General features: G+C 46.7%; 1 protein-coding gene across 6 annotated transcripts in view; it reads right to left on the minus strand.

Moving 5' to 3' along the window:
* The window catches only part of STRBP (spermatid perinuclear RNA binding protein), a 159,226-nt gene extending 136,624 nt beyond the window's left edge, over positions 1 to 22,602 (minus strand). For 4 of the 6 annotated variants that reach the window (XM_081847582.1, XM_081847581.1, XM_081847580.1 and 1 more), the window contains exon 1: positions 22,497 to 22,602. The gene's annotated coding sequence lies outside the window, so the exon portion shown is untranslated. The remainder of the gene's footprint in view (positions 1 to 22,496) is intronic. The other 2 variants (XM_081847584.1, XM_081847583.1) reach the window with 1 other exon arrangement.
* Between the last annotated feature and the right edge of the window lie 4,930 nt (positions 22,603 to 27,532).

Raw genomic sequence — 27,532 nt, forward strand, 5'->3', positions numbered from 1 at the left:
AAGGAGATCACCTTTCGTTCTCTCTCCATGCCTTACCTTCCTGACAGGGTTCATGCTGCCTATGTTCACCAAAGAGAAGGGAAAATGTAATCAACGAAACAATAAATTAAGCCAACCCAAGTAAAACACAGCCCTTGTCTTACCCCCTTCAAATCCCTCTCCCAAAACCCACCTTCACAAGGATGTCATTAGCCCTACCAAATTATGTCTGGATAGATATAAACTTAAGAAACACAGAGAGCCAAAGTGGTGCAGTGATTAGAGTGTCAGACTGAGGCTCAGGAGGCCAGGGTTCAAATGTCCACTTGCCTATAAAGCTCACTGGATGACCTTGAGCCAGTCACTGCCTCTCAGCCTAACCTACCTCACAGGGTTGTTGTGGGGATTAAACCAAGAGGGGGAGAACCATGTATGCCATCTTGAGCACCTTTGGAAGAAAAAGGTGGGGTATAAATGCAATAAATATTAAAGACAACGACAATAATTTTCTTAATATTCCTGCTTTTTCACCTGCCTCAATTTCCTTCCCCTTCCTCTTTTATCTCCCCTGTATCAAATTATAGATTGCAAGCCCCACAGGGCACAGATTTGTCCACTTGCACTCTAGAAAAGCAACATAACAGTTTGATGGTACTATACAAGTGACAGAATTCTCGATTAAGAGTTTAATTACTGTTACTGCATATTTGAACCCATCCTTCACAATCTCCTCTTCTGCCAGGAAAACGTGCCCACCTTATGCCAAGCTGCATTTGGGGGGGCTCATTTCCATGGTCATCCACTGCCCCACACCACGCACAAGTGCATGCATTCACCCTACGAGGCCTGCTCCTGTTTTGCAGCATTTGAGCAACTGAAGAAGACTGCCAGGGCTCATTCTCGGTTCACTCCTTGGCGCTGATGCAAGACAGCATGTACTGTAGTTCAGTGCAGGAGGCACAATCGGTTTTGCTCAGCGCTGCAGAAGTTTCTGCAAAGCTAAGCAGCAAGGGGCAGGGGAAAGCTCGCTTCCCCAAAAATCATTCAATCACTGTGATGTCTTTATGGGGGAGGATGCTAAAAAAAATTGACATATAGCCGCCCTTGCAAAAACAACAACAATACTCTTTCCTTCTCAAACAGTGAACTTCTAAGGCACTTTTAGTGGGAGGTATTTTTTAAAAAGTCCCTCGCATACCAAAAACCCCTACACAGCAGCCCACAAAAGTCCCAAGCCCAAATATCCATTTTTAAATATTGCTGGTTTCATGGGAATTTCATCCAGAGAAGAATTTCACACAAAAAACTGCCAGTAAAAAACACCATCTCTCCACCCGCAAACTAGGTGGGCCTCCAACTGATTGAGTTTCTTTTAAAATCTATTTTATTGGTTTTTAATAAACAATCATACGACATCAAACTATGTATGGAGTTCAGCCATCCAAACCCGTATCATACAATGAACATCATTTCAGGATGCTGCATCCCTCCGCAGGGTTACATGTGTTGCAGGAAGAAGAAGCTGATTTATTAAATGTAAAGAAAAAACAAAAGCTAAGCCACATCAATCCTATCCTATCCTTTTTTGAATTAAAAAAACTGACTTCTTATCATCCTGCTTTGCTGAGTTAGATGCCCTGATACAGCTGCCTCCCACCCTCTAGCAAACCACTTGTGAGGAGTTGAGTCCTGAACCAGTTTGGCTGCTAATTCACTCCTAAAGACTGTAGTGTTGAGCCCTCAAAATCAATGACATATGCAGATGTGATAAGAGTACAGGGACTGAAGACTGTTATACGCCACTAGAGAGCCAGAGAATTCACTGTGCAGCTGCTTTGCTCTCCCTCTCCAAGAAGAGAATCTGGGTGATCAAGTTTCTGGTGCACAGCCATGTCATGGGCGGGGGGGGGGGGGGTAGATGCATTGCTGGCTGACAAGTTCTAGGCACAGGTAACTTGCACTGTCAAAGCACAGCAGAAAAAGTGCAAGTGCAGGCCGGCTGAAAGCTAAGCCACCGTCTTGCCTAGCAAGCAAACCCTGCTGCCCTTCTCTCCTTCAAAGTCCTTGCCATTTATATCACCAATATACAAAAAGGGTGGTGGTGGCACAGGGTCTTCCAAGCGAGACCACTTAATTCTAGCAAGACTTTTGTATCAAAAGCAGCAGCTAATATGGAACCATAGCTGTCAACTTTCAGATTTGAAAATAAGGGATCAGCAGCCTCACCTGTCCCAGGGACACTCTACAGGATATCTAACAATCCAGGATAGCAGCAGGAAACGGTGCTGGAATAAGGAAATTTCCAGCAAAAAAAGGGAAGGTTGACAGCTATGTATGGAACAGCTACCCCAGACAAGACAATTTCATCAGAGCTTTCCAAAAGAGCAATAGGAAACATCTCACTAGAATGCAAACACCAACTCCCCATGCATGATTTGAGGCGGCACACTTTGGCTGCTGCGGTAATGGAGCAATTTCCAAGAGCTGCTGCTAAATAGAGAGTGAATCTCCCAGAAATACACAATCATAATACTTTCCACTAAGAACAGAACTCTCCCCCAGTTAAGAGAGATGTATGATGTACAGGAAATCAGCCGACTTTTAGAGGCCGCTTTAAGATCATTCCCCTGGCCGACTGGTTGACTGCGGCAGCAGCACCATCTGGGTCTGGAGGTTTGCTACATGGAGAGGGTCCCCCCCCCCCGCCACTGTAAGTCTTCCATATAATGCTGATATAGCTGCAGTTAACAAGGTGGGCACTAACAGGAATGCAGAACACACATTCTCCTGGACAGCCATAGAACTAAACATCAATATAAAATAAGCACGAGACCTGGATTTAACATTCTTACATCCTCCATTCAATTCTGTGCGCACACGCAGACATGTAGTATAATCTTTCTCACCTACAAACACAATCACTTTCTTACCCCCCCCCCAAAGTGTCGTCCTATAAGAAAACATCCAAAATCCATAACATCCTTGCTAAGCCCACCAAAATGTCACAAAAATGGTTTGCAATCTCCAGAGCTCTCTTCAGCAGATAAGATGCTAATCAGCTAGAAAGTGGAGCAGAGGAAAAGTTGTCTGGTGGCGAAGGGAGGCTATCTGCATCCAGTCTGAGAATAAGGAATCGGCCATTGCATGCTCCTAGGTCACAGCAGCCTGAAGCGCCACATGAAACTTGTACAGGTGAAACTTGAAAAATTAGAATATCGTGGAAAAGTTCATTTATTTCCGTAATCCAACTTGAAAGGTGAAACTCATATATGAGACAGACTCGTGACGTGCAAAACGAGATATGTCAAGCCTTGATTTGTTATCACTGCGATTATCATGGCGTACAGCTGATGAAAACCCCAAATGAACAATCTCAGAAAATTAGAATATTCAAGGAAATCAGCAAAACAAGGATTGCAAATCATGAGTCAATCTCATATATTAGTTTTACCTTTTAAGCTGAATTACTGAAATAAATGAACTTTTCCACGATATTCTAATTTTTCGAGTTTCACCTGTAGAACAAATCAAGGCTTGACATATCTCGCTTTGCAGGTCATGAATCGATCTCATATATTAGTTTCACCTTTGAAGTTGAATTAGTGAAATAAAGGAACTTTCCCACAATATTCTAATTTTTTGAGTTTCGCCTGTATAAGCAAGCACCTAACAACAATCTTGTTTGAATGCCTGCTACCTCCTCACATCCCATCTTAAGACCGTCACCTGATGCAGGTTCCATGTGGTCACTACCAGTCAACCTTTTTTGTCAGCTGTGGCAGGAAACATTTGTCCCCCAGCTTCCTTAGTTAACTGCACAGATTCTGAGAGCTATGACATCACAGGTGTTCCAGGGGCTCCCAAACAGGCAGCTGCAATCTGTGGCAAAACCATTACTCTGACGAGGCCAGAAGGACTGACCCGAGAATAACCTCTGTCCATCACCGATGCGCACCAAGGGCTCAAGAGACTACTTTAAGCACAGCGTGAGTGAGTGCCCAGATTCTCCCACGCCCACTGTGCAGAAGCCAATGCCAATAATTAACAATCCATGATAGTTCCGTTTGGCAGAAAGGAATCACCAGCAGCAAAGCTTCGCGACAGAGCCCTCATTTGCAGCTGCCAATAAAACAGAGCGGAAAAAGCAGCTGTAAGATGGTTGTTTGGCTGATCCAGCCTCCTCAGACAACCTATAAATTCAAGGCTCGTTACGGACTGCTTATCTCAACGTAATTTTATTGAAGTCACATATACAGGTTTTTAATGGGGCCACTGAGTGAGGTTAATAGCAATTTTTGAGAGTTCAAGGCACACTACATGTATTTTCCACAATGCCTACAACAACCCTGTGAAGTAGGGAAGCATTATCCCCCAGAACAAGGAGTTTTTCCAAGGCTACCTGGCAGATTTAATAGAAGAGGTAAGATTCTTATTTCTTTCTTTATTTATTTAATAGGTGAATATGCTTTTTCGGTGGCGCTGTGGGTTATACCACAGAGCCTAGGGCTTGCTGATCAGAAGGTCGGCGGTTCAAATCCCCTCCACGGGGTGAGCTCCCGTTGCTTAGTCCCTGCTCCTGCCAACCTAGCAGTTCAAAAGCACATCCAAGTGCAAGTAGATAAATAGGTACCGCTCCGGCAGGAAGGTAAACGGAGTTTCCGTGCACTGCTCTGGTTCGCCAGAAGCGGCTTAGTCATGCTGGCCACATGACCCGGAAGCTGTACGCTGGCTTCCTCGGCCAATAAAGCAAGATAAGCGCCGCAACCCTAGAGTCGGTCATGACTGGACCTAATGGTCAGGGGTCCCTTTACCTTTACCTTTACTGTACGCTTTTTCCAACTCTCTGGAATGGCCCACATAAAAATTAAAACACACCCAAGGAAGGAGAGAAAAGTAGAAAGCAAGAATCACAACACCAAGGCAGCAATGTCAATTTTAAAATAGCCACAGAACACCTATTATTTGACAGTTCCTGGTTCTGAACCTGCCCTTTCAACCCTACCTAAGCACAAAAGATTGCCAACATCAGATCTGCAGATACGGCTGGAGTGCAGAAGTCTCAGGAAACGGAAGTGAAAGGGGGGGGGGACACACAACAAAATGTGTGGCAGAAAAGCCTTGGAATTCCTCGTCCAGGTAGACAGGCAGGGCTAAGCCTAAGCCTTTTTTCTGCTCGAGTCAAAGGAGAAGATGGTGCCACTCCTATTCATTTCAGAAACAGAAGCTGACTGGACTACCAGTTTAATGTTACTTTGAGAGGATGCTATAACTCCCCAAGGAGAAATGAGGTGACAGCGCTTGGAACGTGTCAGTTTAGAGAAAGGTGGGTAAGAGGTGCCACGAAGGAAGCATGAAATGATGCATGGAACGTGGATAGAGAAGGTTTTCTTCCTCTTGTGTAACACTAGAACTCATGGACATGGAAGGAACCTGAATGTTGGAGGATTCAGGGCAGACAAAAGAAAGTACAGTGGTACCTCTGGTTGCGAATGGGATCCGTTCCAGAGGCCCATTCGCAACATGAGCAGAACACAACCCGTGTCTGTGAGTCACGATTTGCTGTTTCTGCGCATGATGTCATTTTGTGCGTCTGCACAGGCGCAAGCGGCGAAACCCGGAAGTAACCCTTTCCGGTACTTCCAGGTCGTCATGGGACGCAACCTGAAAACACTCAACCTGAAGCAAACGTAACATGAGGTATGACTGTACTTCTTCATGCAGCCACGATGGCTGCACTCTGTCTCCACAGCTAGAGGAGGTAAAGCTGTCTTGAGCTCAGGCCCATTGGGGGCATCTAGCTGCCCACTGTGAGAACAGTATGCTGGACTACATGGGCCACTGTCCCAATTCAGTGGTACCTCAGGTTAAGTACTTAATTCGTTCTGGAGGTCCATTCTTAACCTGAAACTGTTCTTAACCTGAAGCACCACTTTAGCTAATGGGAGGTCTCCTGCTGCTGCTGCTCCACCGGAGCACAATTTCTGTTCTCATCCTGAAGCAAAGTTCTTAACCTGAAGCACTATTTCTGGGTTAGCAGAGTCTGTAACCTGAAGCGTATGTAACCTGAAGCGTGTGTAACACGAGGTACCATTGTACTCAATAAATGACCTCATAAAGCCCTTTTGGTAAAAACCAGGCCTAAGCTCTCTTAAATGATATTTAGAAATCACACAAACAGTAGCGAAACCTCACAATGGAAAAACAAACTTTATAGTTAGGGGTGTCATGTGTTTTCTTCCATCCATCCACCTCCCCCCCCCCAAAAAAATTACACAATTTAATATAAATGTTTCTTCCGCACAAAATGACACATTGGAGAGAAAAGCCACTGTAATGAGCAGCCCTGAGCCTTCCTGACATATAAACCTCAAAACGGATGAATTAGTGCCTAGTAAAACAGCATATAATTTACATTTTGTTATGTCAATCACTGGAAGCAACCAAAGGCTCTTTATGACTAAGCAAGCCAAAACCACAACATGCAAGAATGGCTCTAAATCATCCCCCACAGAGAGAGAGAGAGAGAGAGAGAGAGAGAGAGAGAGAGAAGTCAACAAGGAGGAGGAAGGGAATCTCCCAAAAGGAATGAGAGGGTCTTGGAGTGATCTCCCTCCGTAGGAATTCCACGCCGGCAGCACAGGCCCATTATTTTTCCTGACAAGTCACTAAAGATGAACATACCACAAATAGCCATAAATTAATGAACTGGTTGTACCACAATTTCCAGCTTATGAGCACAAGCAATTAAATACAACTGGGCAACGGGTCAGCTGGATTTTGGCAACTCCCAGCTCTGCCCAATACACTGCTGGAATAAGGATTAGAATTCCGGCTTGACCAAGAATATCAACAGAAGCCAAAACGCCAGTACCACTGCCAAGAGCCACACTCCTCACAAGACTTGGTGTAAGGACTTGACCCCAGGCTGATGTGAATGGACAGGGAATGTGTTTCTGCTGGTAGTTGACCACTTCTTTGCTGTTGGCTATGATCCTGAGGACACAGGGTTTGCCTGAGAGTAGGAGGAGCCCAGGCGAAGCAAAGACTAGTATATCCACGGGATGGAGAGACTCTCTTATGAGGAAAGGTTGCAGCATTTGGGACTCTTTTGTGAATAAGCAGCAACATTATAGAAGCTTATAAAACTATGCATGGCATGCAGAAAGTGGGCAGAGAAATGTTTTACTCCCTCTCTCATAACACTGGAACTTATGCACATCCAATGAAGATGAATGTTGGAAGAGTTAGGACAGATAAAAGGAAATACTTATCTCACAGCACATAGTTAAACTATGGAATTCCTTCCCACAAGAAGCAGCGGTGGCCATCAACCTAGGTCAAGGTAAAGGGACCCCTGACCATTAGGTCCAGTCGTGACCGACTCTGGGGTTGCGGCGCTCATCTCGCTTTACTGGCTGAGGGAGCCAGCGTGCAGCTTCCGAGTCATGTGGCCAGCATGACTAAGCCGCTTCTGGCGAACCAGAGCAGCGCACGGAAACGCCATTTACCTTCCCGCCGGAGCGGTACCTATTTATCTACTTGCACTTGGACGTGCTTTCGAACTGCTAGGTTGGCAGGAGCAGGGACTGAGCAACGGGAGCTCACCCCATCACGGGGATTCGAACCGCCAACCTTCTGATCGGCAAGTCCTTGGCTCTGTGGTTTAACCCACAGCGCCACCCGCGTCCCGGCCATCAACCTAGATTGCTTTAAAAGAGGATTGGACAAATTCAGAGAGGGCTATTGGTGGCTACTAGCCATGATGGCAGGGACGCGGGTGGCGCTGTGGGTAAAACCTCAGCACCTAGGACTTGCCGATCGTCAGGTCGGCGGTTCAAATCCCCGTGGTGGGGTGCGTTCCCGTTGCTCGGTCCCAGCGCTAGCAGTTCGAAAGCACCCCCAGGTGCCAACCTAGCAGTTCGAAAGCACCCCCAGGTGCAAGTAGATAAATGGGGACCGCTTACCAGCGGGAAGGTAAACGGCATTCCGTGTGCTGCGCTGGCTCGCCAGATGCAGCTTGTCACGCTGGCCACGTGACCCGGAAGTGTCTGCGGACAGCGCTGGCTCCCGGCCTCTAGAGTGAGATGAGCGCACAACACTAGAGTCTGTCAAGACTGGCCCATATGGGCAGGAGTACCTTTACCTTCACCTAGCCATGATGGCTATGCTCTACCTCCATCGTTGGGAGGCAGCCATGCTTCTGAACACCAGATGCTGGAAACCACAGGAGACAAGAATCCTAATTGTGCTTGAATCCTATTTACTGGTTTCCCCTTGGACATCTGGTTGGCCCTTCTGAGAAAAGATGCTGGACCACTGGGGTCTTTGGCCTGATCCAACTTGCAGCCTCCTGGCCAGAAACAGTTAGCTAGAGTGCCCTTTTCTAATGCCACCCCCCTCCTAAACGCAAGGAGGGATTGAAGGCTCACTATGCTTTCTTCTCAGCATGGGAAGGAAGAGGAGGAGGAGGAACAGCAGTAGACATCTCCCTGCCCGCTGCAAAAAAAGTGGCAGCATGAGCCATACAGAAACAAAGTCCATTCTAGTCCAAAGGAGGTGGGAGAAGCAAAGGAGAAGAAAGCGCTGACTGGGCTGGGGGAGGGGAGGCAAGGTAGACATGGAGATTTCATTTAGGCACCGCAGCATTTGTTTGGGAAGTTTTACTGTGCTTCATTTTAAATCAAGTTTGTCATGTGCTTCAAACTACAGGTGAGGTAGTGTATAAATGTTTTAAAGTTTTAATAAAAAGGAAGCATACACATGTGAACACACATTGCAGTAAACTGGCAGCATTAGAAATTTGCTAGGTGCATTTTGCACCTGGCTATCAGCCACTTGCAACCAAGTGAAGATGCCTGTGTGCCAGGATGGGGCCCAATGTCTCCACTATCCCGAGGTGCATGCCTGGGGATCCTTGGATCTTGTCTGTTTTCACACATTAACAACACATCCCTGAAGACTTCTATCCGTGATATTTTATCTGCACTATCAAAACAAATTTCAGGAACCAAAAATTCCTATCGAATAATATGACTTCCAAACCATTTTGCCCCAAAATAGCAACTAGACCTTCCATTTTGGTGACTGTAACCCTGGTTTATGGAGCCATTTGGCCCCTGGCTTATGTATCTGAGTTTCTAATATTGTTCCCATGACTGAAAAGCCATTTCATATTCCTAAGCATCTATATAATCCAGTAATAATAAACACAACAACACTTAACACTTACCCAGTGGCATAGTGTGGGGGTGCAGGGGGGGCCGGCCACACCGGGCGCAACATCTGGGGGGGGCGCTCGCCGCCTCCGGAGTCGCCGAAGAACCTCGGGCACAGGCTGTAGCAGAGCCCCATGTCTCGCGGAACCGACGAGCTGTGTGCGCGTCCGGGCTGAAGGCGTCCGGCAGGCAGTGGCTCTCAGCGCTCGCCGCGGTCCCCGCGCGTCAGGGCCACGGAGGGTGCGCCAGGCAGCCCCTCCTCACAGCCCCGCCGCTGCTGCTGCTGCAGCTGCTGGGCCATGTTGCATTTTCCTCACCTCTCTGCCCTCCTCCTCCTCCGGGCAAGCGGCGTCGTTTGGGCGGCAGCGCCAGCAGCAACTCGCCTCAGATCACCTGACACGGACCTGCCGCCGCCGCCATGGCTACCTTACCGTAAATACCCCAGCCCAGGCAGCAGCAAGAAGAAGCTGGCAGCGGCGGCAGGTTAGGGGTTAGGGGCGCAAATTACTTGCCTTGCCCCGGGTTAGGGGGTGCAAATTACCTGCCTTGCCCCGGGTGCTGACAACCCACGCTACGCCACTGCACTTACCTTAGGGATGGGTAACCTCCAGCCACCTCCAGCCTCCCCATTTAGTCTGCAAGGAGGTTTTCCTCAGGTTGTAACCACCTGACATCAGGTGTGACACAGGTAGAGATGGGGCCACAGAAAGCATGACTGAACTCCCTGCACATCAACTGATGCACAGAGAGTTCAATTCTGCGTAGGCAGTACTCACCCCCTACTTTGACAGTTGGGTGGCACAAACCACATGGGGTCATGTCAGATGAGTGGTAGGTGGGTGGTCCGACCTAGCTGTCAAAGTTGGCCTACAAAGGGGGAGATACAGGTCTGGCCCACTGGGCTGAAAGGGAACCCCATTCCTGAGTTACGTAGTGAGCTAGTGTGGCACAGTGGCAAGGAGTCCAAGGTACAAATGTCCCCTGTTCAAACTTCATCTCTGCTATTAATTCAACAGGTGGCCTTAGGCAAGTCACTCTCTTCCCCCAGCCTCAGCCCTCCCATTTGCAATATAAGGAGGGACAGTAATACTACTACTACTACTAATACTACTACTACTAATAATAATAATAAAGTATTGTGATTAGGTAGTGTATGTGAAATGTTCTGAAAATGTGAAAGTGTCAGGCAAGTATCATTTAGCAAATGACATTTAGAATGTTTATAGCACTTTACTGAATGCAGTAACTCTTACAACAGTCCTCTAAGGTAGACCAGTATTGTTATTCTACACACTAGACCAGTATTGTTATTCTACACACTACAAGGGAGAAATGAAGAGGGAGAAGTAGGAGAATGTGCTTTAGCTTAAGGTGTCTTAGGGATTTCACAGCAGAAGAGAAATTTGTACCAGAGCTATGCTAACCTGCTAGATTTCCATCCAGTAGCAGAATAGGTGGAATATACTTTAATATGACATGGACCCTCAAAATTTGTCAGGTTCACTGGAGAACAGAATAATAACACAATAATACATAACTTTACGGGAGCAAAATGGTTGCCTCTGCAGTGTGGGAGTAAAGGGACCCCAGGAATGCTGCTTGAGTCAGAACTCTATGGGGCATGGACCCTGAATCTTCTTCCAAGTCTCCCAAGAGCTTCTGTGTGTGAAATGAATTCAGGAGAAATTCGATGGAGGTGGTCTTGGTTACTGGGTAGTACAGTGGTACCTTGGGTTACATACGCTTCAGGTTACAGACTCCGCTAACCCAGAAATAGTGCTTCAGGTTAAGAACTTTGCTTCAGGATGAGAACAGAAATCATGCTCCGGCGGCGTGGCAACAGCAGGAGGCCCCATTAGCTAAAGTGGTGCTTCAGGTTAAGAACAGTTTCAGGTTAAGTACGGACCTCCGGAACGAATTAAGTACTTAACCCAAGGTACCACTGTATATTGATTTGGGGGAAATAATTTAAGCCGACTGACTAGAGCTTATTTGGGGGTGATGGATGGGGGCAATCGTAGGGGAATTGATTTGGACATTCATTGTGGCAAATCAACTGAAAAGTAGGAGTACAGTGGTACCTCTGGTTACGAACTTAATTCGTTCCGGAGGTCCGTTCTTAACCTGAAACCATTCTTAACCTGAGGTACCACTTTAGCTAATCGGGCCTCCCGCCGCCGTGCCATTTCTGTTCTCATCTTGGGGAAAAGTTCTTAACCAGAGGTACTACTTCCGGGTTAGCAGAGTCTGTAACCCGAGGTGTTTGTAACCTGAGGTGTCTGTAACCCAAGGCACCACTGCAATCCGAATAGGGGTGGAAATTAACATAATTTACCTGAGGTGATCTCGGTGTGAAATTTTGTTGGCTTGCCTTCTGCATCTATACAAATAAATCAGCATTTTTGCAAATGTGGACCCAAATCTTTAAAGTACGTATTAACATCACTGAGCTACCCATTATACTGGTTCCTTTCCAAATATTAACCAGCCTATGAAGGCAAGAGCATGGGGAGCCAACAGTCAGGTCAGTTGGCCTTCTAATCTTCTCTTTGCAAGAACCCTTGCAGAGGCAGCACAAGATTCAGACAGCTTGGGAGGGGCGGGGGGCGGGGAGAGATGTCTGCAGGAAAAGTGCCGCTGCCCATAAGCCTTGCTAAGTACCGTACCAGATGCCTTGTTAAGGCTCAGCAGCATCTCAGGTGACTTCGCCTCTGGCCTAAGGAATGGAGTTTGGTAGCAAAGGTTGGCAGGATCTCTTATTCTCTCTGCATCCCCTTTCTTTCGTCGTTCGTTCTCTCTCTCTCTCTCTCTCTCTCTCTCTCTCTCTCCCCCCCCCCTTTCCTCTCCACCACCTCCAGAAAGCCAAGTCTCCAAAGCACAGTTGGTTCTACAGCTGTGTGGAAAAAATGTGTGGGTGCTTTTTTAAAGCATTATTTCTATAAAAAGAATTTAAGTTTTCAAATCTTGCCTAAGGCAACAGGCACACTCACCAAAAATAAAGGTAGAAAAGGGGGAAGAAAGCAACAGCAACGCCCACCTGGTTTATTTTTTCTTTAAAGTCTAATGATCCATTTTTTTTAAGCGAGGAAGGGAAGGGAAGGCTTCTAAGCACCCAGTGAAGGGCATATTGAGAAAGGTACAAAGGGCCAAGAATCAAGTGGAAATGTTTAAACCACATCATTTTTATTACGGAGCGGGGGAATGAGGCACTGTTTCCATTAAAAGATGCAAAGCTCTCCAAAATGCAACCGTGGTTCAGACCACTCAGTGGTAGTATTTTAAGCAAGTGTAAACCCACACCCACCTCTTTGCCTGTCAGCATTTCAGGCGTTTAAATGCCCTTATCTGAGCATCCAGGAAGGTCTTTATTTAGCCTCCTCACCAGCAGGGAAAGGCTCTACACACACTAAGCCAGTAGGACACCCAGTGGTTCCAGTGGTACTGGGGGGAGGGGCGCATAGGAGGGAAACCAACTATGGCATAAGGGTAGCAAACACCTAAATTGCATACAGCAGAGGTTTTAAACGTTTTGGGGTCCATGGCTTCCTTGACCAACTACCGGTACATGCTTTCTGGGGCACCCCTGTGGGGCTCAGGAGCCCAGTTACGCCCCCCCCCCCTTGCTTGCAGAGCTGGCAGCCTGCCACCCTTTTTCAAACACCTTCTTCTCTCCCCTCTCCCTGGGAGTCCTCCGGGCAACTGCTTCTGCTGTCTAGGTCTCTGAGCTGCCCCTTCCCGACCCCAAAGAGAGGCACCATTCACCTGGAGAGTTTATAGCCAGGGCTGCTGCAACAAACAGTCACACAAGCCTTTGGGAGGCAGAGAGGCAAGAGGGCATCAGAGGAGGGAGGGAGGGAAGGAAGGAAGGAAGGAAAGAGGGACAGAGGCCAGAGTTGCCCACAGCACCCCTGACCATCCTTCAAGGCACCCCAGGGGGCCACGACACACTGGTTGAAAAGCATCTTTCTTTCAAGCTGAACTTTTTTGTGTAGTCCTGCCATGTCACCCTGACCAGCAACATTTTGTTCACAGGAAGGTACCGGTAACTTTTGAGCCCATAGTAGGAAATGGTTTCCAACTTCTAGAAACGAACTTGGAAACAGCAAGAAGCATTTAGGCATCACCTTGCAGAGGAAAGGAACAGGAGTGTCAAGATTTCTTAACACAGAGTGTCCAGGTACCTCAAAAGTTTTTGCTGCCCAGACCATGAGTCATCCTCCCTGGAGACAAAGCAGCGGGAAGTTTTGCTGAGACATTCATTTGTAAGACACAAACCTGAACCCAGGACTCATTAATCCCACCCTATGAGTAGAAACATTTCTTCTCCTTGCTCAAATACTGCTGCACCAAGAACCCATCTGCAAGTCATAGTCTTGCATGTGAAGAAATCACAAGGGTCAGAAAAGCCAAGAAGCTATTGTTATATAATGGAACTGTTTACATGGTGCCTTACAGAGCAGCACAAACAAAACTAGAGGTTCCTGCCCCATAGACCTTACAATATGAATATACTGTATATATCAACAAAGAGGTCTAGCAAAAAAAGAGGAGGAAAGGAAAAGAGCTAAAAGAAACAGAGATGTGCTGATAAATTGGCTTTGGGCAAACTCAGGTCAGGATTGGGCACAGACCAGAGGGGCACAGAATCAACAACAATGAATCTCCTTTAGAATGAAAGCGGGCCAAAGTAGAATGTATAATGTGTTTAGATGCACAGTGAAGTGGTACATCATCAGGCTTCTCTCACACCTGAGTCCCAATTCTTAAGTGTCGGCTGGTACTGTAAAAGACCACCACCAACTGACTGCACAGTGGTTCATTAAAAAAACACAGGGGTCTTGGTGTTTGTTTTTTTAAAGAAAATAGAGATCCAGAGCATAGGATAAAATTTAAATGCACAGCCAAGGCCAATTCCGTATTTCAACACCTGGCTGGCAAGAAAACCTTTCACATCCCTGAGGGCAGCTAGCCCTTCACACCAGGTGAGTGTGCAGAATGACATTCCCATTAGATGTTCAGGAAAGGAGCGAAAGAGGCCCCACATCTGTTTCTAAAGGAGAATGAAAGTGCAATACGACAACTGTTAGGATCACGAGCATGCTGAGCATGAAGTCCTGCTGTCTTGCTTAAACCTTTGGCACTGGAACTGCAAGTCAAGATAGTCATGACAACCTCAGTATTGCCCCCAGTTGCTGGGGGAACGCAAGTGGGACATAACAAATATTTTATTCACTTATATTTGCTTTCCACCTGCCATAGAACCCAAGACAGTGGTGGTTCCAAAACTAGCCACTCATCCAGGCATTGATCAGAATCAGATCTGCCTCATGTGTCTTTGGATCTTGGATCTCATACCCTGGTTACAGGCTTCTTATAGACATCTGGTTGGTCACTGTGAGAGACAGGATACTGGACCAGATGAGACTTTGGTTTATCCAGAAAGGTTCTCCTTATGAACAACCCTTAAGTTCCAATACTCTACAACAGGCTTCTTCAACCTTGGCCCTCCAGATGTTTTTGGCCTACAACTCTCACGATCCCTAACTAGCAGGTCAGGGATGCTGGGAACTGTAGTCTCAAAACATCTGGAGGGCCGAGGTTGAGGAAGCCTGCTCTACAATAACAAATCCAACTACAATAATAACATATTGTCCTGTTTACCCCGACCACATTTCTCTGCTTCTATTTTTAGACTATAGACCCCTTGAGAGAGCCAGTGTGGCGTAGTGGTTAAGAGCGGTAGTCTCGTAATCTGGTGAACCAGGTTCGCTTCCCTGCTCCTCCACATGCAGCTGCTGGGTGACCTGGGGCTAGTCACACTTTTCTGAAGTCTCTCAGCCCCACTCACCTCACAGAGTGTTTGTTGTGGGGGAGGAAGGGAAAGGAGAATGTTAGCCGCTTTGAGACTCTTTCAGGTAGTGATAAAGCGGGATATCAAATCCAAACTCTTCTTCTTCTTCTTCTTCTTCCTCTTCAGGCAAGGGCTTATCAAACCTGTAGGAAGCTACCTTGCACCAAGAATCAGATCATCAGTCCACCTAGCTTAGAAAAGTCTATACCAGCCTTTCTCAACCTGGGGCCCTCCAGAACAGGTTAGTCTACAACTCCCATCATCCCTAGCTATTGGTTATGCTGGCTGAGGCTGATAGGAATTGTAGTCCAAAACTTCAGGAGGGTACCTGGCTATTTCTCAGCCTCACAAGCAGTTATCAGGGATTAAACTTGGAACTTCTTTGCATGCAAAGCTACAGCCCTTCCACATGAAGTCCCATGTACATGGGTCATGCCACATAAATACATGAAATACGCACTACAATGTGGATGCCTGCTCTCGTTATTCTTCAAGCCAATACAGGCATCTCCCTCCCCCCCCCCCAGCTATAGAATAAAGTTCAGAGAGAACAAGCATCCTGCTTACAAATATTTGTTTTGTTAGGAAGAAGAAGAAGAAGAAGAAGAAGAAGAAGAAGAAGAAGAAGAAGAAGCAGCAGCAGCAGCAGCAGCAGCAGCAGTTTGGCAAAGCCCCTCCAAGAGCAGTGATGTGGGAGGGTGGATCAGCCCACACCCAAGATTGGCCACTTAAGAGGGCCATCAGCTGTATACCTGCTCCTAATGGTGGTTCTCAGAGCTCCAGCCCTGACTATACAACATTTGTATCTCACCTTTCAAGAAAAAGTTTATTGGGGGTGATGGTTTTCTTTTAGACAGACAGCAATTAAACCTATCTTCATTTAAGTTTGTCACAACTTGTGTTGCTATATAGTTACATCACATTCCAGTCAATGGATCAAGGAAGGTCTAAGCTCTGTTCACCTCTGCATAGTTCCATCCTTATTTCAGACGTCGTGATATATTGAAATGTTTAGCTGGTGATATACATTGGACGCTCGGGTTGCGAACGTGATCCGTGCGGGATGCACGTTCGCAACCCGCATCTGTGCATGCGCAGGTTGCAATTTGGCCCTTCTTTGCATGCGCAACTGCCGAAACCCGGAAGTAACCCGTTCTGGTACTTCTGGGTTTTGTAACCCCAAAAAAACACAAACTGAAGCAGCTGTAACCCGAGGTATGACTGTATTGTGAGGGTGAAAACCAGCTATCGTCCAGCCCTAATTATGGCCCATTCCTGAGCTTCTGAGGAAATATGACCACCCGCTGTTAAGAGACAGAAACTGGCAACTATTATCATGGAACTGTATATTTCAAAGGGACCCCAAGGGTCATCTAATCCAACCTCCTGCAATGCATGACAGATGCTTTTAAAACTACAGTGGCAGACTAGATGGACATTCCTGCTTGTAGGCAATTATTAGCTGCAGACAAACACCACTGCTGTAGAGAAAGGTGGAGGGGTTATGCCAATGGAAATGGGCGAAAAGAAGCAAGGACTTCAAATGGGAGGGACAGAGGCTCTGGAGGGACATGACCCCTTTGAGTGGGCACAAAAATCATTAGGTACCCAGAGCAAGCAATGTTTCACATGTTAGCCAGACCTTCACTCTCTAGTCAGAAGAGAATGAGGCACATTTTGATGCCGGCCAGTGAGCAATTCTGTGCAACTTGCAAAATCTACATCAACAGAAGCCATTTCAGTCAAAGATACCAGAGCTGCTACCTTGTATGCAAGAATCAACTGCAATGAGGCAGGTGCTATAGACAGCCATCAAACACCATCCCGCATCCATCTCTTATCCTTTCATGCTGGCAAAAAGCCAGGAGGTCCCAATGCTTACAGTAGCCCTTCTGAGGACACACATAGGAACTGGATATCTCACTGCATGGGAAAAGGCCCCGTGGTGTTACTGCTGGAATATTGTTATTTTTCCCTTTAAAAAGGAACATAGGATCCATTTAGAAAGCCTCTGCATATCTTTTCTTTTTTTAAAAAAAATAATAAAATACAATTCCAAGGTGAAGGCTGTTCTGTCCAAATCATGCAGCTTCGCCCATTCTCATCGACATCTCTCCCTTTGTATCCAGCAGGTCCCCAAACCAAAAAACTCCATCTTGTCCTTTGCATCCCTCTTAAAGAGACATGACTCCTACCTTGAAAGTCACCAGGTGGTGTGAGCAGCCATTTCTACAGCACCACAAATTTCTGAAGATTCACACACACACACACACAACAACAACACCCCCCCAAAAAATCCTGATTGCATTGCCTCCTTTTAAGCTCTTGGCAATTGCTCTCATTTCGCAGGAGGAAACATTTTTTAAAAATCAATTTTCAAACCAGATATTTTTTCTCAGTTTGTTCCATTCCACTCAGCCCTGCCAATCTCCCAAACGCTAATCAGAAAACATGCCTGAAAACTCTGTGGAAGGCCACTGCAGCGCACACAGTCTCAGATCTTGACAGAACAGTTCAATGTTCAAATCCAAAGTTCAATGCCTCTTAGCTGAACTCACTCCAAGTCCTGTTGTGACGATAAGATGGGAGAACAGCCCACACACATATGCACAACACTATGTATATCACTCTGTGCTCCATGCTGGAGAAAGCATTTGCAGGGATAGCCAACATGGTACCCTCCAGATGTTCTGAACTATAACTCCCAACTAACATGGATTAAGCTAGAAAATGATGGGACTTGCAGTTCGGAACAGCTGTGGCCGGGCACCATGCTGGCTACACTACGCAATGTAAGTAATAATGACTATTCCATCCAAATCCACTCCTAAAGCACATGGAATGCCCTTCAGCTGTCCCCTCTTGCTAACGATATAATCCTAGGCACACTTACTTGAATGCAAATGCTGTTGCAGTGGTACCTCGGGTTAAGTACTTAATTCATTCCGGAGGTCTGTTCTTAACCTGAAGCACCACTTTAGCTAATAGGGCCTCCCGCTGCCGCTGTGCCGCCGGAGCACAATTTCTGTTCTCATCCTGAAGCAAAGTTCTTAACCTGAAGCACTATTTCTGGGTTAGCGGAGTCTGTAACCTGAAGCATCTGTAACCTGAAGCGAATGTAACCCGAGGCACCACTGTCCAAACAGTGACACTTACTTCCCAGTAAAGATGGTTGTCTGCCCCTTGCTCATTTTGTTAGGTATGCTTATAATGTACACTTAGGGGTTAATTTTGAGCGGGACTTTCCCCTGGAACCTATTTTCCTCGGCCCACTCCAGTCCTGAGGAATACGTGATGAAATTCAGTGTGTCTGCTCTGCATGCAGAATGTTTCAGGTTCAATCCCTGAAGTCTCTGTATGAGGCTGGGAATGTTTCCTGTCTGAAACTCTGGAGTATAACCAATTCTGAGCTAGATGGATCAAGGTGGAGTCTAAGGTGACAATCCTGTATTCCTATACACACAAAGTACATTTTCCTCCTAAGTGAATGACCACAAACCCATCTAGACTTCTGAGATTATGGGGCAGTGCTTCCAGGTCAGAGGAGGCAATTTCAAGGCAGGTTTCAGAAATTCCAAGTGTTTTAAAGAATGCAATAATTAGGTTTTGGAAATTAAGCAAGCACCAGGGGATTGGTATTTTTTTTATTTATATATATTTTATATAACACAGATAAAGGCTTACAGAAAGGATAGCATTTTAAAGAACCTTTTCAATATGAATGAAATTTAATTATTATTAATGAAATTAATAGTTTTCATCTTTGGAAGAAAACAAACGTAAATTGTCTTCTCTGGAGTAGCAGTAATGTGTGTTAATTTAAAAGAGAACTTGCATAAGTTACCATATTGTTGATCTCTGACAAGATAATGAACATTTAAAAAATAAAAATAAAACACATAGGTTTGTTGGGAATGAGATTTAGTAGCAACAGAACATCTGCATATGTGGTGGCCTTGCCCCAACATTTAAGTATTTTGCTATCCAGAGGAAGGTCACATGAAATTAATGGTGGGATCAAAAACAGTGCCTATAGATACCAATTGTTCAAGCATACCCAAAATATATTGAGTCATGATTTCTCACTGATGGACAGCCCCTAACTTGGTTATAGCACAGAACTGTAAACATCCCAAAATTCCATTGAACCAAGATTGAGCAAATAAGATGTGGCAGTCAGCACAACTGAAAATGCAATCCTTGCGCTAGCTGTCCTGCACATACCTTTGCACCAGCCATTCGTGGCCTAGAATGTTTTGCAAAGCTTCACTTCTGGGTTAGCCAGAGGACATTTTTACATACCAACTGACAACTGACATAAGCTTACTAGACATCAGGCCATGTAATGATAAAACTACAGCATTAACGAATTTCACTGACCCGGATCGTCACTAACAAAGATATTAACAGAATCAGAAACACTAGAGCAGTGGTAGGCAACCTAGGGGCCGGATCTGGCCCAATCACCTTCTAAATCTGGCCCATGGACGGTCCGGGAATCAGCGTGTTTTTACATGAGTAGAATGTATGCTTTTATTTCAAATGCATCTCTGGGTTATTTGCGGGGCATAGGGAATGCGTTCATTTTTTTGTTCAAGGCCGCCCCCCCCCACATGGTCTGAGGGATGGTGGACCGGCCCCCTGCTGAAAAAGGTTGCTGATCCCTGTACTAGAGGTTAGCATGGTCACCAGTTAGATGGCAAATGTAAATGGAGTTTTGGTTTTGTGGGCAGGTGAGAGCCAGTGGAGGGAGGGGAGGGACAGCAGGCAGAAATGCTGCATATCAGGAGGTTAGTAGAAAAATTCCTGTGCTTTCTGTTCTATTTAAACATACCATCGTCTACAGATGTTGCTCCTCCTCCCTTTCCAAATTCCTCCCCAACATCAAATCTGGGGTTTAATCATTAATAATCAGGAGACAGTAAGTTCAGAGAGAGAGAGAGAGAGAGAATAAGGGCAAGGGGGAAGAGAAGCAAAAGCAAAGCATGAACATTTGCAATTAAGAACTGCATACAGAACTGGTGCTCAGGCAGAGCACGGAGTGTTCAGAAGCCACCAGGAAGTGCAGTTGCTTCATTTTTGGAAAAATCAGGTCAGCCTGAGAGACAATCTGATGCGCCATGCCAGCTGCATGAAGGCTGAATTTCGATGGCTACGGATAAGAGAGGAAGCAAGGTCAAGCAAAGGAATACGCCTGCTTAAACATTATGCGTGCACACACTCATTCTTGCTCTCTTTAAAATTAAAACTCCTCAAAAAACCAAGCACCTGAGGAAAATCAGGGCCCCATCTCTTATTTGTTATTACCACTAGTAATAACAGTGTGGCACATTCATCACCACACTAAAGGAAAGCACATCTAACCCCAGTTGTGTACAAGGAATTGGACAGTTCACTTTCACCACAGCTGACAGCTGTCAATACTTCACAAAGTCAGCACCAACCCCCTCTCTTGTCCCCACAAACAGCCTGGAACAGACATTAAGACAACCATTCTAGCAGTGAACTGCTCTACAAAACTCTTTCAAGCCACGGGATTCTCCTTAGCTGACAATGTCCACAACACAAGCAGAACAGACAATAGCCAAAACGTTTTTTACAGAAAAGCCCCCAAAACAGAAGCAATATAGGAATGACTAGAAGTTATAATGCTGGATGTAAACTTGCAAGTCATACTGGAATCTTCCTCATGCTGGATGCTGGGAACCCGGGTTAAGAAAAATAAATAAGAAAACCAGGGTTAAGAAAAATAAATAAGAGAAACACATAGCAATTATCTTCGAGTTTGTGTCCAAACGAAAAAAGAATGAAAAAGAAGAACACATGATATGCTTCTATCACACTTACAGGACATTGGTTCTGAAGAAGAGTCCTGTGTTACTTACAAAGTTTGCACACATCATCACGCCAGTGAAATTCATTCAGAATCCATCCCCAGTTCCACATTCACAATAGCTTAAAATGATTACATGATATGAAAAGGAAGCAATATTCAAAGATTATTAGCATCCCCACTTGAGCTGTAAAGATGGATTCAAAAGACAGGTGGGGAATCCAGCCTTTTACTACCCTCACTGTAAATCCAACAAGGTGGGGTTAAGGAGTAAACAATCTTATTACTTGTGTACGTGCCGGTGGGCTTCCTGTCTTTCTCATGGCACACTATGAATCAGAGAACCCAGGAGCAACCAATTCCATCCAAAACATTGGTTGCTATATCCCAAAAATGCTGCCCAGTGCCTCTTACCTTCCTCACATCACTGTTACTCCTGAGCTTCACACTCACCCTCCCATCAGCCGACGTTTGCTAGATACCTGAAAGTCTCCACCCAGTTCTGCATTATCTCAGGGTACACCCCCAGCACCCTATTCCCCAAAGCCACCACTGCCAGCCTTGCTTGTACCCGCCCAGTCGAAGCTCTCTCCTTTCCTGCACCCAAACTGCACCAGGTACCCCTTAATCTGTGGAGCACCCCCTGCTCTCTCACACTAGTGTCCACTAGCTTATATGGTCAGCTGTCCAACACTCAGTGGCCCCTTCAAAGTCTGAAACTTAAGCTTCCCTACCTGACATCCATGGGCGCTGATTACAGTACTCCCTTCTCTACAACACTTCATCCAGTGCTTCACAACCCAGCGGGGCAACCCACTGCAAAAACACCACCCTCGGCAGGACTTATTCTTGCTATTGCTCCAAGGGGGCACCCAGGATCCCGCAACCCCGCTCCCACCTCGCAGCCGCGCTAAACCCCGACCAGACCCCGTCATAGCTGTCAACGTTTCCCTTTTTTTAAGGGAAATTCCCTTATTCCGAATAGGATTCCTCGGAAGAAAAGGGAAAAGTTGACAGCTATGGACCCCGTGCACGCAGATACCACCTCCTCCTAAGATCCAACCCGCATCCCCCAGGGCTTGTTCTTGACCCCGGAGCCCCTTTATTGCGGCTGCAGCTGCTCCTCTTCCAGCCTCCACAACTCCTTCTCCCACCACACCTTGCTGTCCCACGCACCATTATGACCCTGCTACAGCAGCAGCCTCTCTTCCCACGGACCCCTACCGTCACCATCAAGGGGGAGCCCCCTCCCACTGCTTCGCACAGCAGGATCCTATGCAAATTTACTTGGAAGCGAACCCGCACAGCGTCCAGTGCGGGGGGGGGGGGGGAGCTCTCGGTAGCAAGGGTGCATGTGTCAGAATCGGAGATTCGGAGCTCTCAGCGGGGACGCCTGTGCTGCCGGGGCCATATGGCCCTCCTTCCCCAGCTGCACCCCCTCGACGCCCCCCTCCCCAGCCCCCCGAAGGATGGAGCCCCATTTTCCCCTCGATTTCCACTGCACCGCCCCTTTTCCATATTGCACGTTGCACCCCCCCGCCGCCGCCTCCAGACCCTTTGCATGCTCCGCGCTGCATCCCCCCACCACGTTATCCCCAGGGTGGGGGGGGGTCCTTACCCGCCTCCACACAGTCCCCCCGGCCCGGCTCGGTCCGGCTCTTGCAAGCTCCGCAGCAGGCAGCGTTCGGGGGCTCCAGGGCCACGTGACAGCGCCCAGCGCCCCCATAGGCTGGGCCCGGACCAGGGCTGCCGGGCAACGGTGAGCCCGCCCTCTTTCCCACCCTCCCTCTTTCCCTGCACCTGAGAGAGGACGAGTGCGCGAGGCAGAGCCGCCTTACGCCGGCAGCGCAGCCCGCCACGCAAGTGGCGTATCGCGGCGTTCCCCGAGTCCCTGCGCAACAGCGGCATGGCCAACGGAATTGGCGTAAGATGCCCGCCGATGTTTTTTCTACCTGTGACGTCGCTCCCCCCCCCCCGCCGCCCCCGTTACGCACATTACGCACCCCGGCTCTTCTATCTCCCGTTCCGCGCAAAGTGCGTAAGTCTCCGCTTTCGGCGTCCCAGTTGCTGTACCTGAGGGGTTAGCGCGTGCGCAGAGCTGAGCAAAATGCGTAATGCTTTAGCTAGAATACGGAGCGCCTCCTCCCCTCGGGGGCTTAACCAGAAAGGGGCGGGGCTTATGGTCTTTTAAAAATATAGAGGGGGCTGATTATGGTGCGGTTGGGTAAGGTAAAGTAAAAAGGCATTAGGCAGGTGCGGAAAGAAGAGAGTTTGGGAGAGAAACGGGGAGAAATAAGTGAGAGGAGGGCCCGGAGGCGGGTGAGGTAAAAAATGGAGGAGAAAGATAGCATGATGGAATATAAATATAAAACTGCGAATTGATTAGGGACGAAGGTTGAGGTTTTAAAAAAAGGAAAGGAGCGAGAGAGCCAAAAGATGCTGCTGAGGGAGAAAGGACTGGAGCGGGGAGGGAAGCTGAGGTAAAAAGCCAAAGGGAGGAATGGAGTTCGGCGAAGGTCGGCGTGAGGGGAAAGGCAGGCTGAGGTAAAGAAGCGCAAAAAGTGTGGAAATGGGAGGCGGCGGGAGAGGCGGGAGAGGCGCGAGAGCGAGAGGCTGGTCCGTGAGGCGGGAAGGCGAGGCAAGGTCAGCCTTTAGCCAGGGGAGGATGAAGTGGAAAAGGAGCAGCACGCGGCGATGAGGATGGGGGGGGGGGTAGAAATGAAATAAGGGGGAGCAAGTAAGTGGGTAAAAGCGATGGCGGGCTCGGGGGGCGAGCCGAGGGGGTTTCGAAGGAGGCGGCGAGGCGGCTTCTGGAGTGGGAAAGAGCGGAGGCGGGAAGGAGAGGCTGGAGCGGGGCAAACGCGGGGGGGGGAGGGACACGGTCTGAGAGAGAAAAGTGGGGAAGGGGTTTCATATTCGTTTTAACTATAACGTGGAAATATACAAGATACCTGCACTGCATTGTCAGACGGAAAGCGACACACCCTCAGGTGCTCTCATTGAGACATACACTGCCCAGGGGCAATGAAGAACTGAAATGGCCCTAAATAAGGCTGCTTCCTATGTTCATAGCTGTCAACTTTCAGATTTGAAAATAAGGGATCAGCAGCCTCGAAAATAAGGGACCAGAAGCCTCACCCGTCCCAGGGACACTCTACGGGATATCTAACAATCCGGGATAGCAGCGGGAAACAGCGCTGGAATAAGGGAATTTCCTGCCAAAAAAAGGGAAAGTTGACAGCTATGCCGATGTTCTCCAGCTCCTTGAGCACCTGCATGCTAATATATATTCCCTGAATACTTGGTTCATATGCTGATAAAGTCCTCCTTTTATATTGGTGATGTGGTTAGGGACTAAAACGTCAAACTCAGGTCGCAAGGGAGAAACGTGGAAGGCACGCTTAGCAGATCCACACCATGATCAACTCCCGTCTGGAGCTTAGCTGTTAACTTTTCCCTTTTTTAAAGGGAAATTCCCTTACTCCAAATAGGATTCCTCACAAGAAAAGGGGAAAGTTGACAGCTATGGTCTGACCAATGTCCCCACTGTGGAAGGACGTGTGGATCCAGAATTGGCCTCCACAGTCACTTACGGACTCATTGTTAAAACCGTGTTTATGGAAGACAATCTTACTCAGCTACGAGTGATCGCCAAAGAAGCAGAATAGCTTAGCAATCCAATTCAAAGTGAAAAAATAATGCCAATGGCTAATAAACGAGCCCTGTAGTCTGTAGATAATAGAATCCTAAGTGTGTCTCATTGTAAAATAGAGTAACTAGCCCACCTCCTAAGCTGTTTATGGGTGACACCAAACTTTACTGAGATTTGCAGAATGAAGCCATATTCTGTCCCAGACAGGTGAAGTGGCAGAGGGGAGAGAGAGGCACATTGCTTGATAGCAGCCCTGAGATAAGAGTTAAAATATACAGACAGGTTGCTAGAAGAAGCCGGTTGCTTTAAGGGGCTGGGCTTTGAGGACCAGCATAATTAATCCCTTTACCCCATCTATGATGCTCTTATCAACCAACTGCCCAAGAGTTTCAAAGAGGATTAACAAACACCTTTCAAGACTTGCTTTGTGAACAACTCTGGGGGTTTTTCTCTCTGACAGCTGCTTATTTTCTGTTCCATGCCTCATCTCCCTACTCATGTGTAGGCCTCTGCTCATAAACAGGCTGCAGCTGCTACTGTTAGCTGAGCAAGTGCTCCAGAGCTTGCAGTCTTCTGGGCAACCATTGTTTGGACAGATGCTTTTAAAATGTAGCCTCTCTGGGGCAGGGCCATTGTTCCTTCAGTGGTTCACCTGAGGCAGCCTCCTTCCTACTCACCCTCCCACCCATTTTATTATTTTTTTAATGAATTTTTATTAAGATTTTAAAGGTTACAGAAAAAAAGTAAAAAGAAAACAATCGAAGAAAAAACAGTACATATATAAAAAAAATCAAAAAACAGAAAAAGAAGTAAAAAACAAGTCAAACCTTTACTCACTTACTTACGTTCACTTATTTCCTTGACTTCCTCACGCCTCCCATTTTTGTATTCTAATTCAATTAGATATTCCAGCAAATCCTTCATCTTATTTTTATCCTTATATCTTATCTTAATATACTATAATTTTCCATTCTTTCTTTCACCAAATAACCATCCACTTTTACTTTATTTAATCTTATTTCTCATTAAAACTTATATATCTGTACTTATTCTTAAGACATTTCCCCTAGGGTCAAAAAAGATTCCATTCCACGATTTTCCCATCTCTCATTAAAAGAAACAAAAAACAAAAAAACAAATTATATTATATACACTTTAAATTCCCAATTTTCTTCCACCAGATCCCCTCCCCGGTTTCGGCCCCTAGCAATAGTTCCATCAATCTCAGAAAACCATCAACCCGGAGATCTTAAGTCCGAGGCTCTTAAGTCTCTTTCATGTCCACTCTGCCGGTCTTTTTGATAATCTTTGGTGTTGAAAACCAGATCTCAGGGAAGCTCCAACCCAACGATAACCATATTCCTTCCTGCCAAACTTCCATAGTTAAAAATAAGGCCTATAGGATATTCCAAAACTTGTTTCACACTCCTTTCAAATCCAAAGGCCCCCGAAGCTCCAACCTCCACCTGGCTCAGATTTGTATCCCAAAGGTCATTTGATCTCCACATAGAGTGATCTCTCCATCTTTCATTTTCCAAACCAATCCAGGCATCCATCTCCAAAAATTTGCTTCTCCTAGTTGCCATTATGTAAGGCCTCAAATTGTAGTCCACCATTTGCCTCTGTAGGGTTACGGCTCCCCCTTTCATCACTTTAATCACAACATGATTCTCCTTCTCAAATTTTTCAATTTGTTCAGTTGGAAGAGGTTCCTGTGCCGAGTTCTTGTCAACTTCTTTACTAATACCCACTTTTGTTCCCAAGATTACAACATTAGTAGCCATAACATTTATCTGGTCTTGCAGCTTTCCCAAGAGATAAAATGTCCTGTTCAGTTCACACTCGATTTCCTTCCCGACCGCCATCCTTAAACAGTCCAAGGTCAAAATCTAGTTTCTCAAGGCTTTTATCTTTAAAAGCAATTTCCCAGCTGCTTCCTTACGACAATATCCCAAAGCTCCCTCTAGAGGGATTCAGGTTCCTTTTCACTCCTTCCAGCACAGACCCAAAGGTCCCATACGTTAAATTGTAACAGTTCCTTCCTTCTTTTTAAACGTAAGGTTGTAACAAAAATGGACAGTAGAAACAAAGTCCTTCTTTTGTATCTTGACAGCTAACTTGACAGCTGTCAAATTTATCTATTCACCGTCAGCGGGCTCTCACAGACCACTCCCGGGTTTAGGGAAGTGGCGCTTCAATTCCCGAATTTTAACCTTCTCCTGCAGGATCCCCTGCTTCCAAAAGGAATATTGATGGTAGTTTCAATCAGTGGAATTTAAATCCTTTACATAAGACTCTCCACGACCTTAGTTAACAGGTTCTTTGCTTCAGTTTATTTACAGAAAGGGGAGGCGGACTTCCTGTTTAGACCTTCCCCGATTGGTACCAATTAAAAAATGCTTTAAAGATCCAATTTCCATTCTACTCACGGGTTGTTGTTTGAAATCCAATTGTCCACAAGAAAAAGTCAGCGCTCTCCGGCAACAGCTACGCGGCTTCACTCTGTAAAAATAGCGGTCGATTCAAAACACCGCGCCGCTCACCCCACGTCACTTCGGAACCCCTGAAAAGGGGTTTCCCTGTGGGTAGGGGGGGCGCTCCTGGTGTCAGCCGAATCCCACGTTCCCAGGCTTCATCCGCCTGGGATTTCTAAAGGGTCTCCGCCTTCGCTGCGGCGGCACGACCCGAATTCCACGGAGCGGGTACCTCTCAGTCAGAGGAATGCCGCCATTGCCGATGGCGCTAACCCAGAAGTCTACCACCCATCATAGACCTATTCCTGTGACCTCAGCACTCCTGGGTCAAGCCAGAAGCATTCATCTAAAAACTTAGTTTTCTTTCAACAGTATTCTCTTATACTTTTCTATGCATCCTGGCAGAGTAGAACTGCATAAATTAATGTACCTAAGATAGCCACGCCCATCATTTTCTACTCTGAGTAGGAGTAGTAATGCAAGTATAAACTATTACCATACAGAGAGGTGAAGTAGGTTGCCTGTTGG

The sequence above is a fragment of the Podarcis erhardii genome (genome assembly GCF_964252035.2).
Source record: "Podarcis erhardii genome assembly, chromosome: Z".
NCBI classification, from domain to species: domain Eukaryota; kingdom Metazoa; phylum Chordata; class Lepidosauria; order Squamata; family Lacertidae; genus Podarcis; species Podarcis erhardii.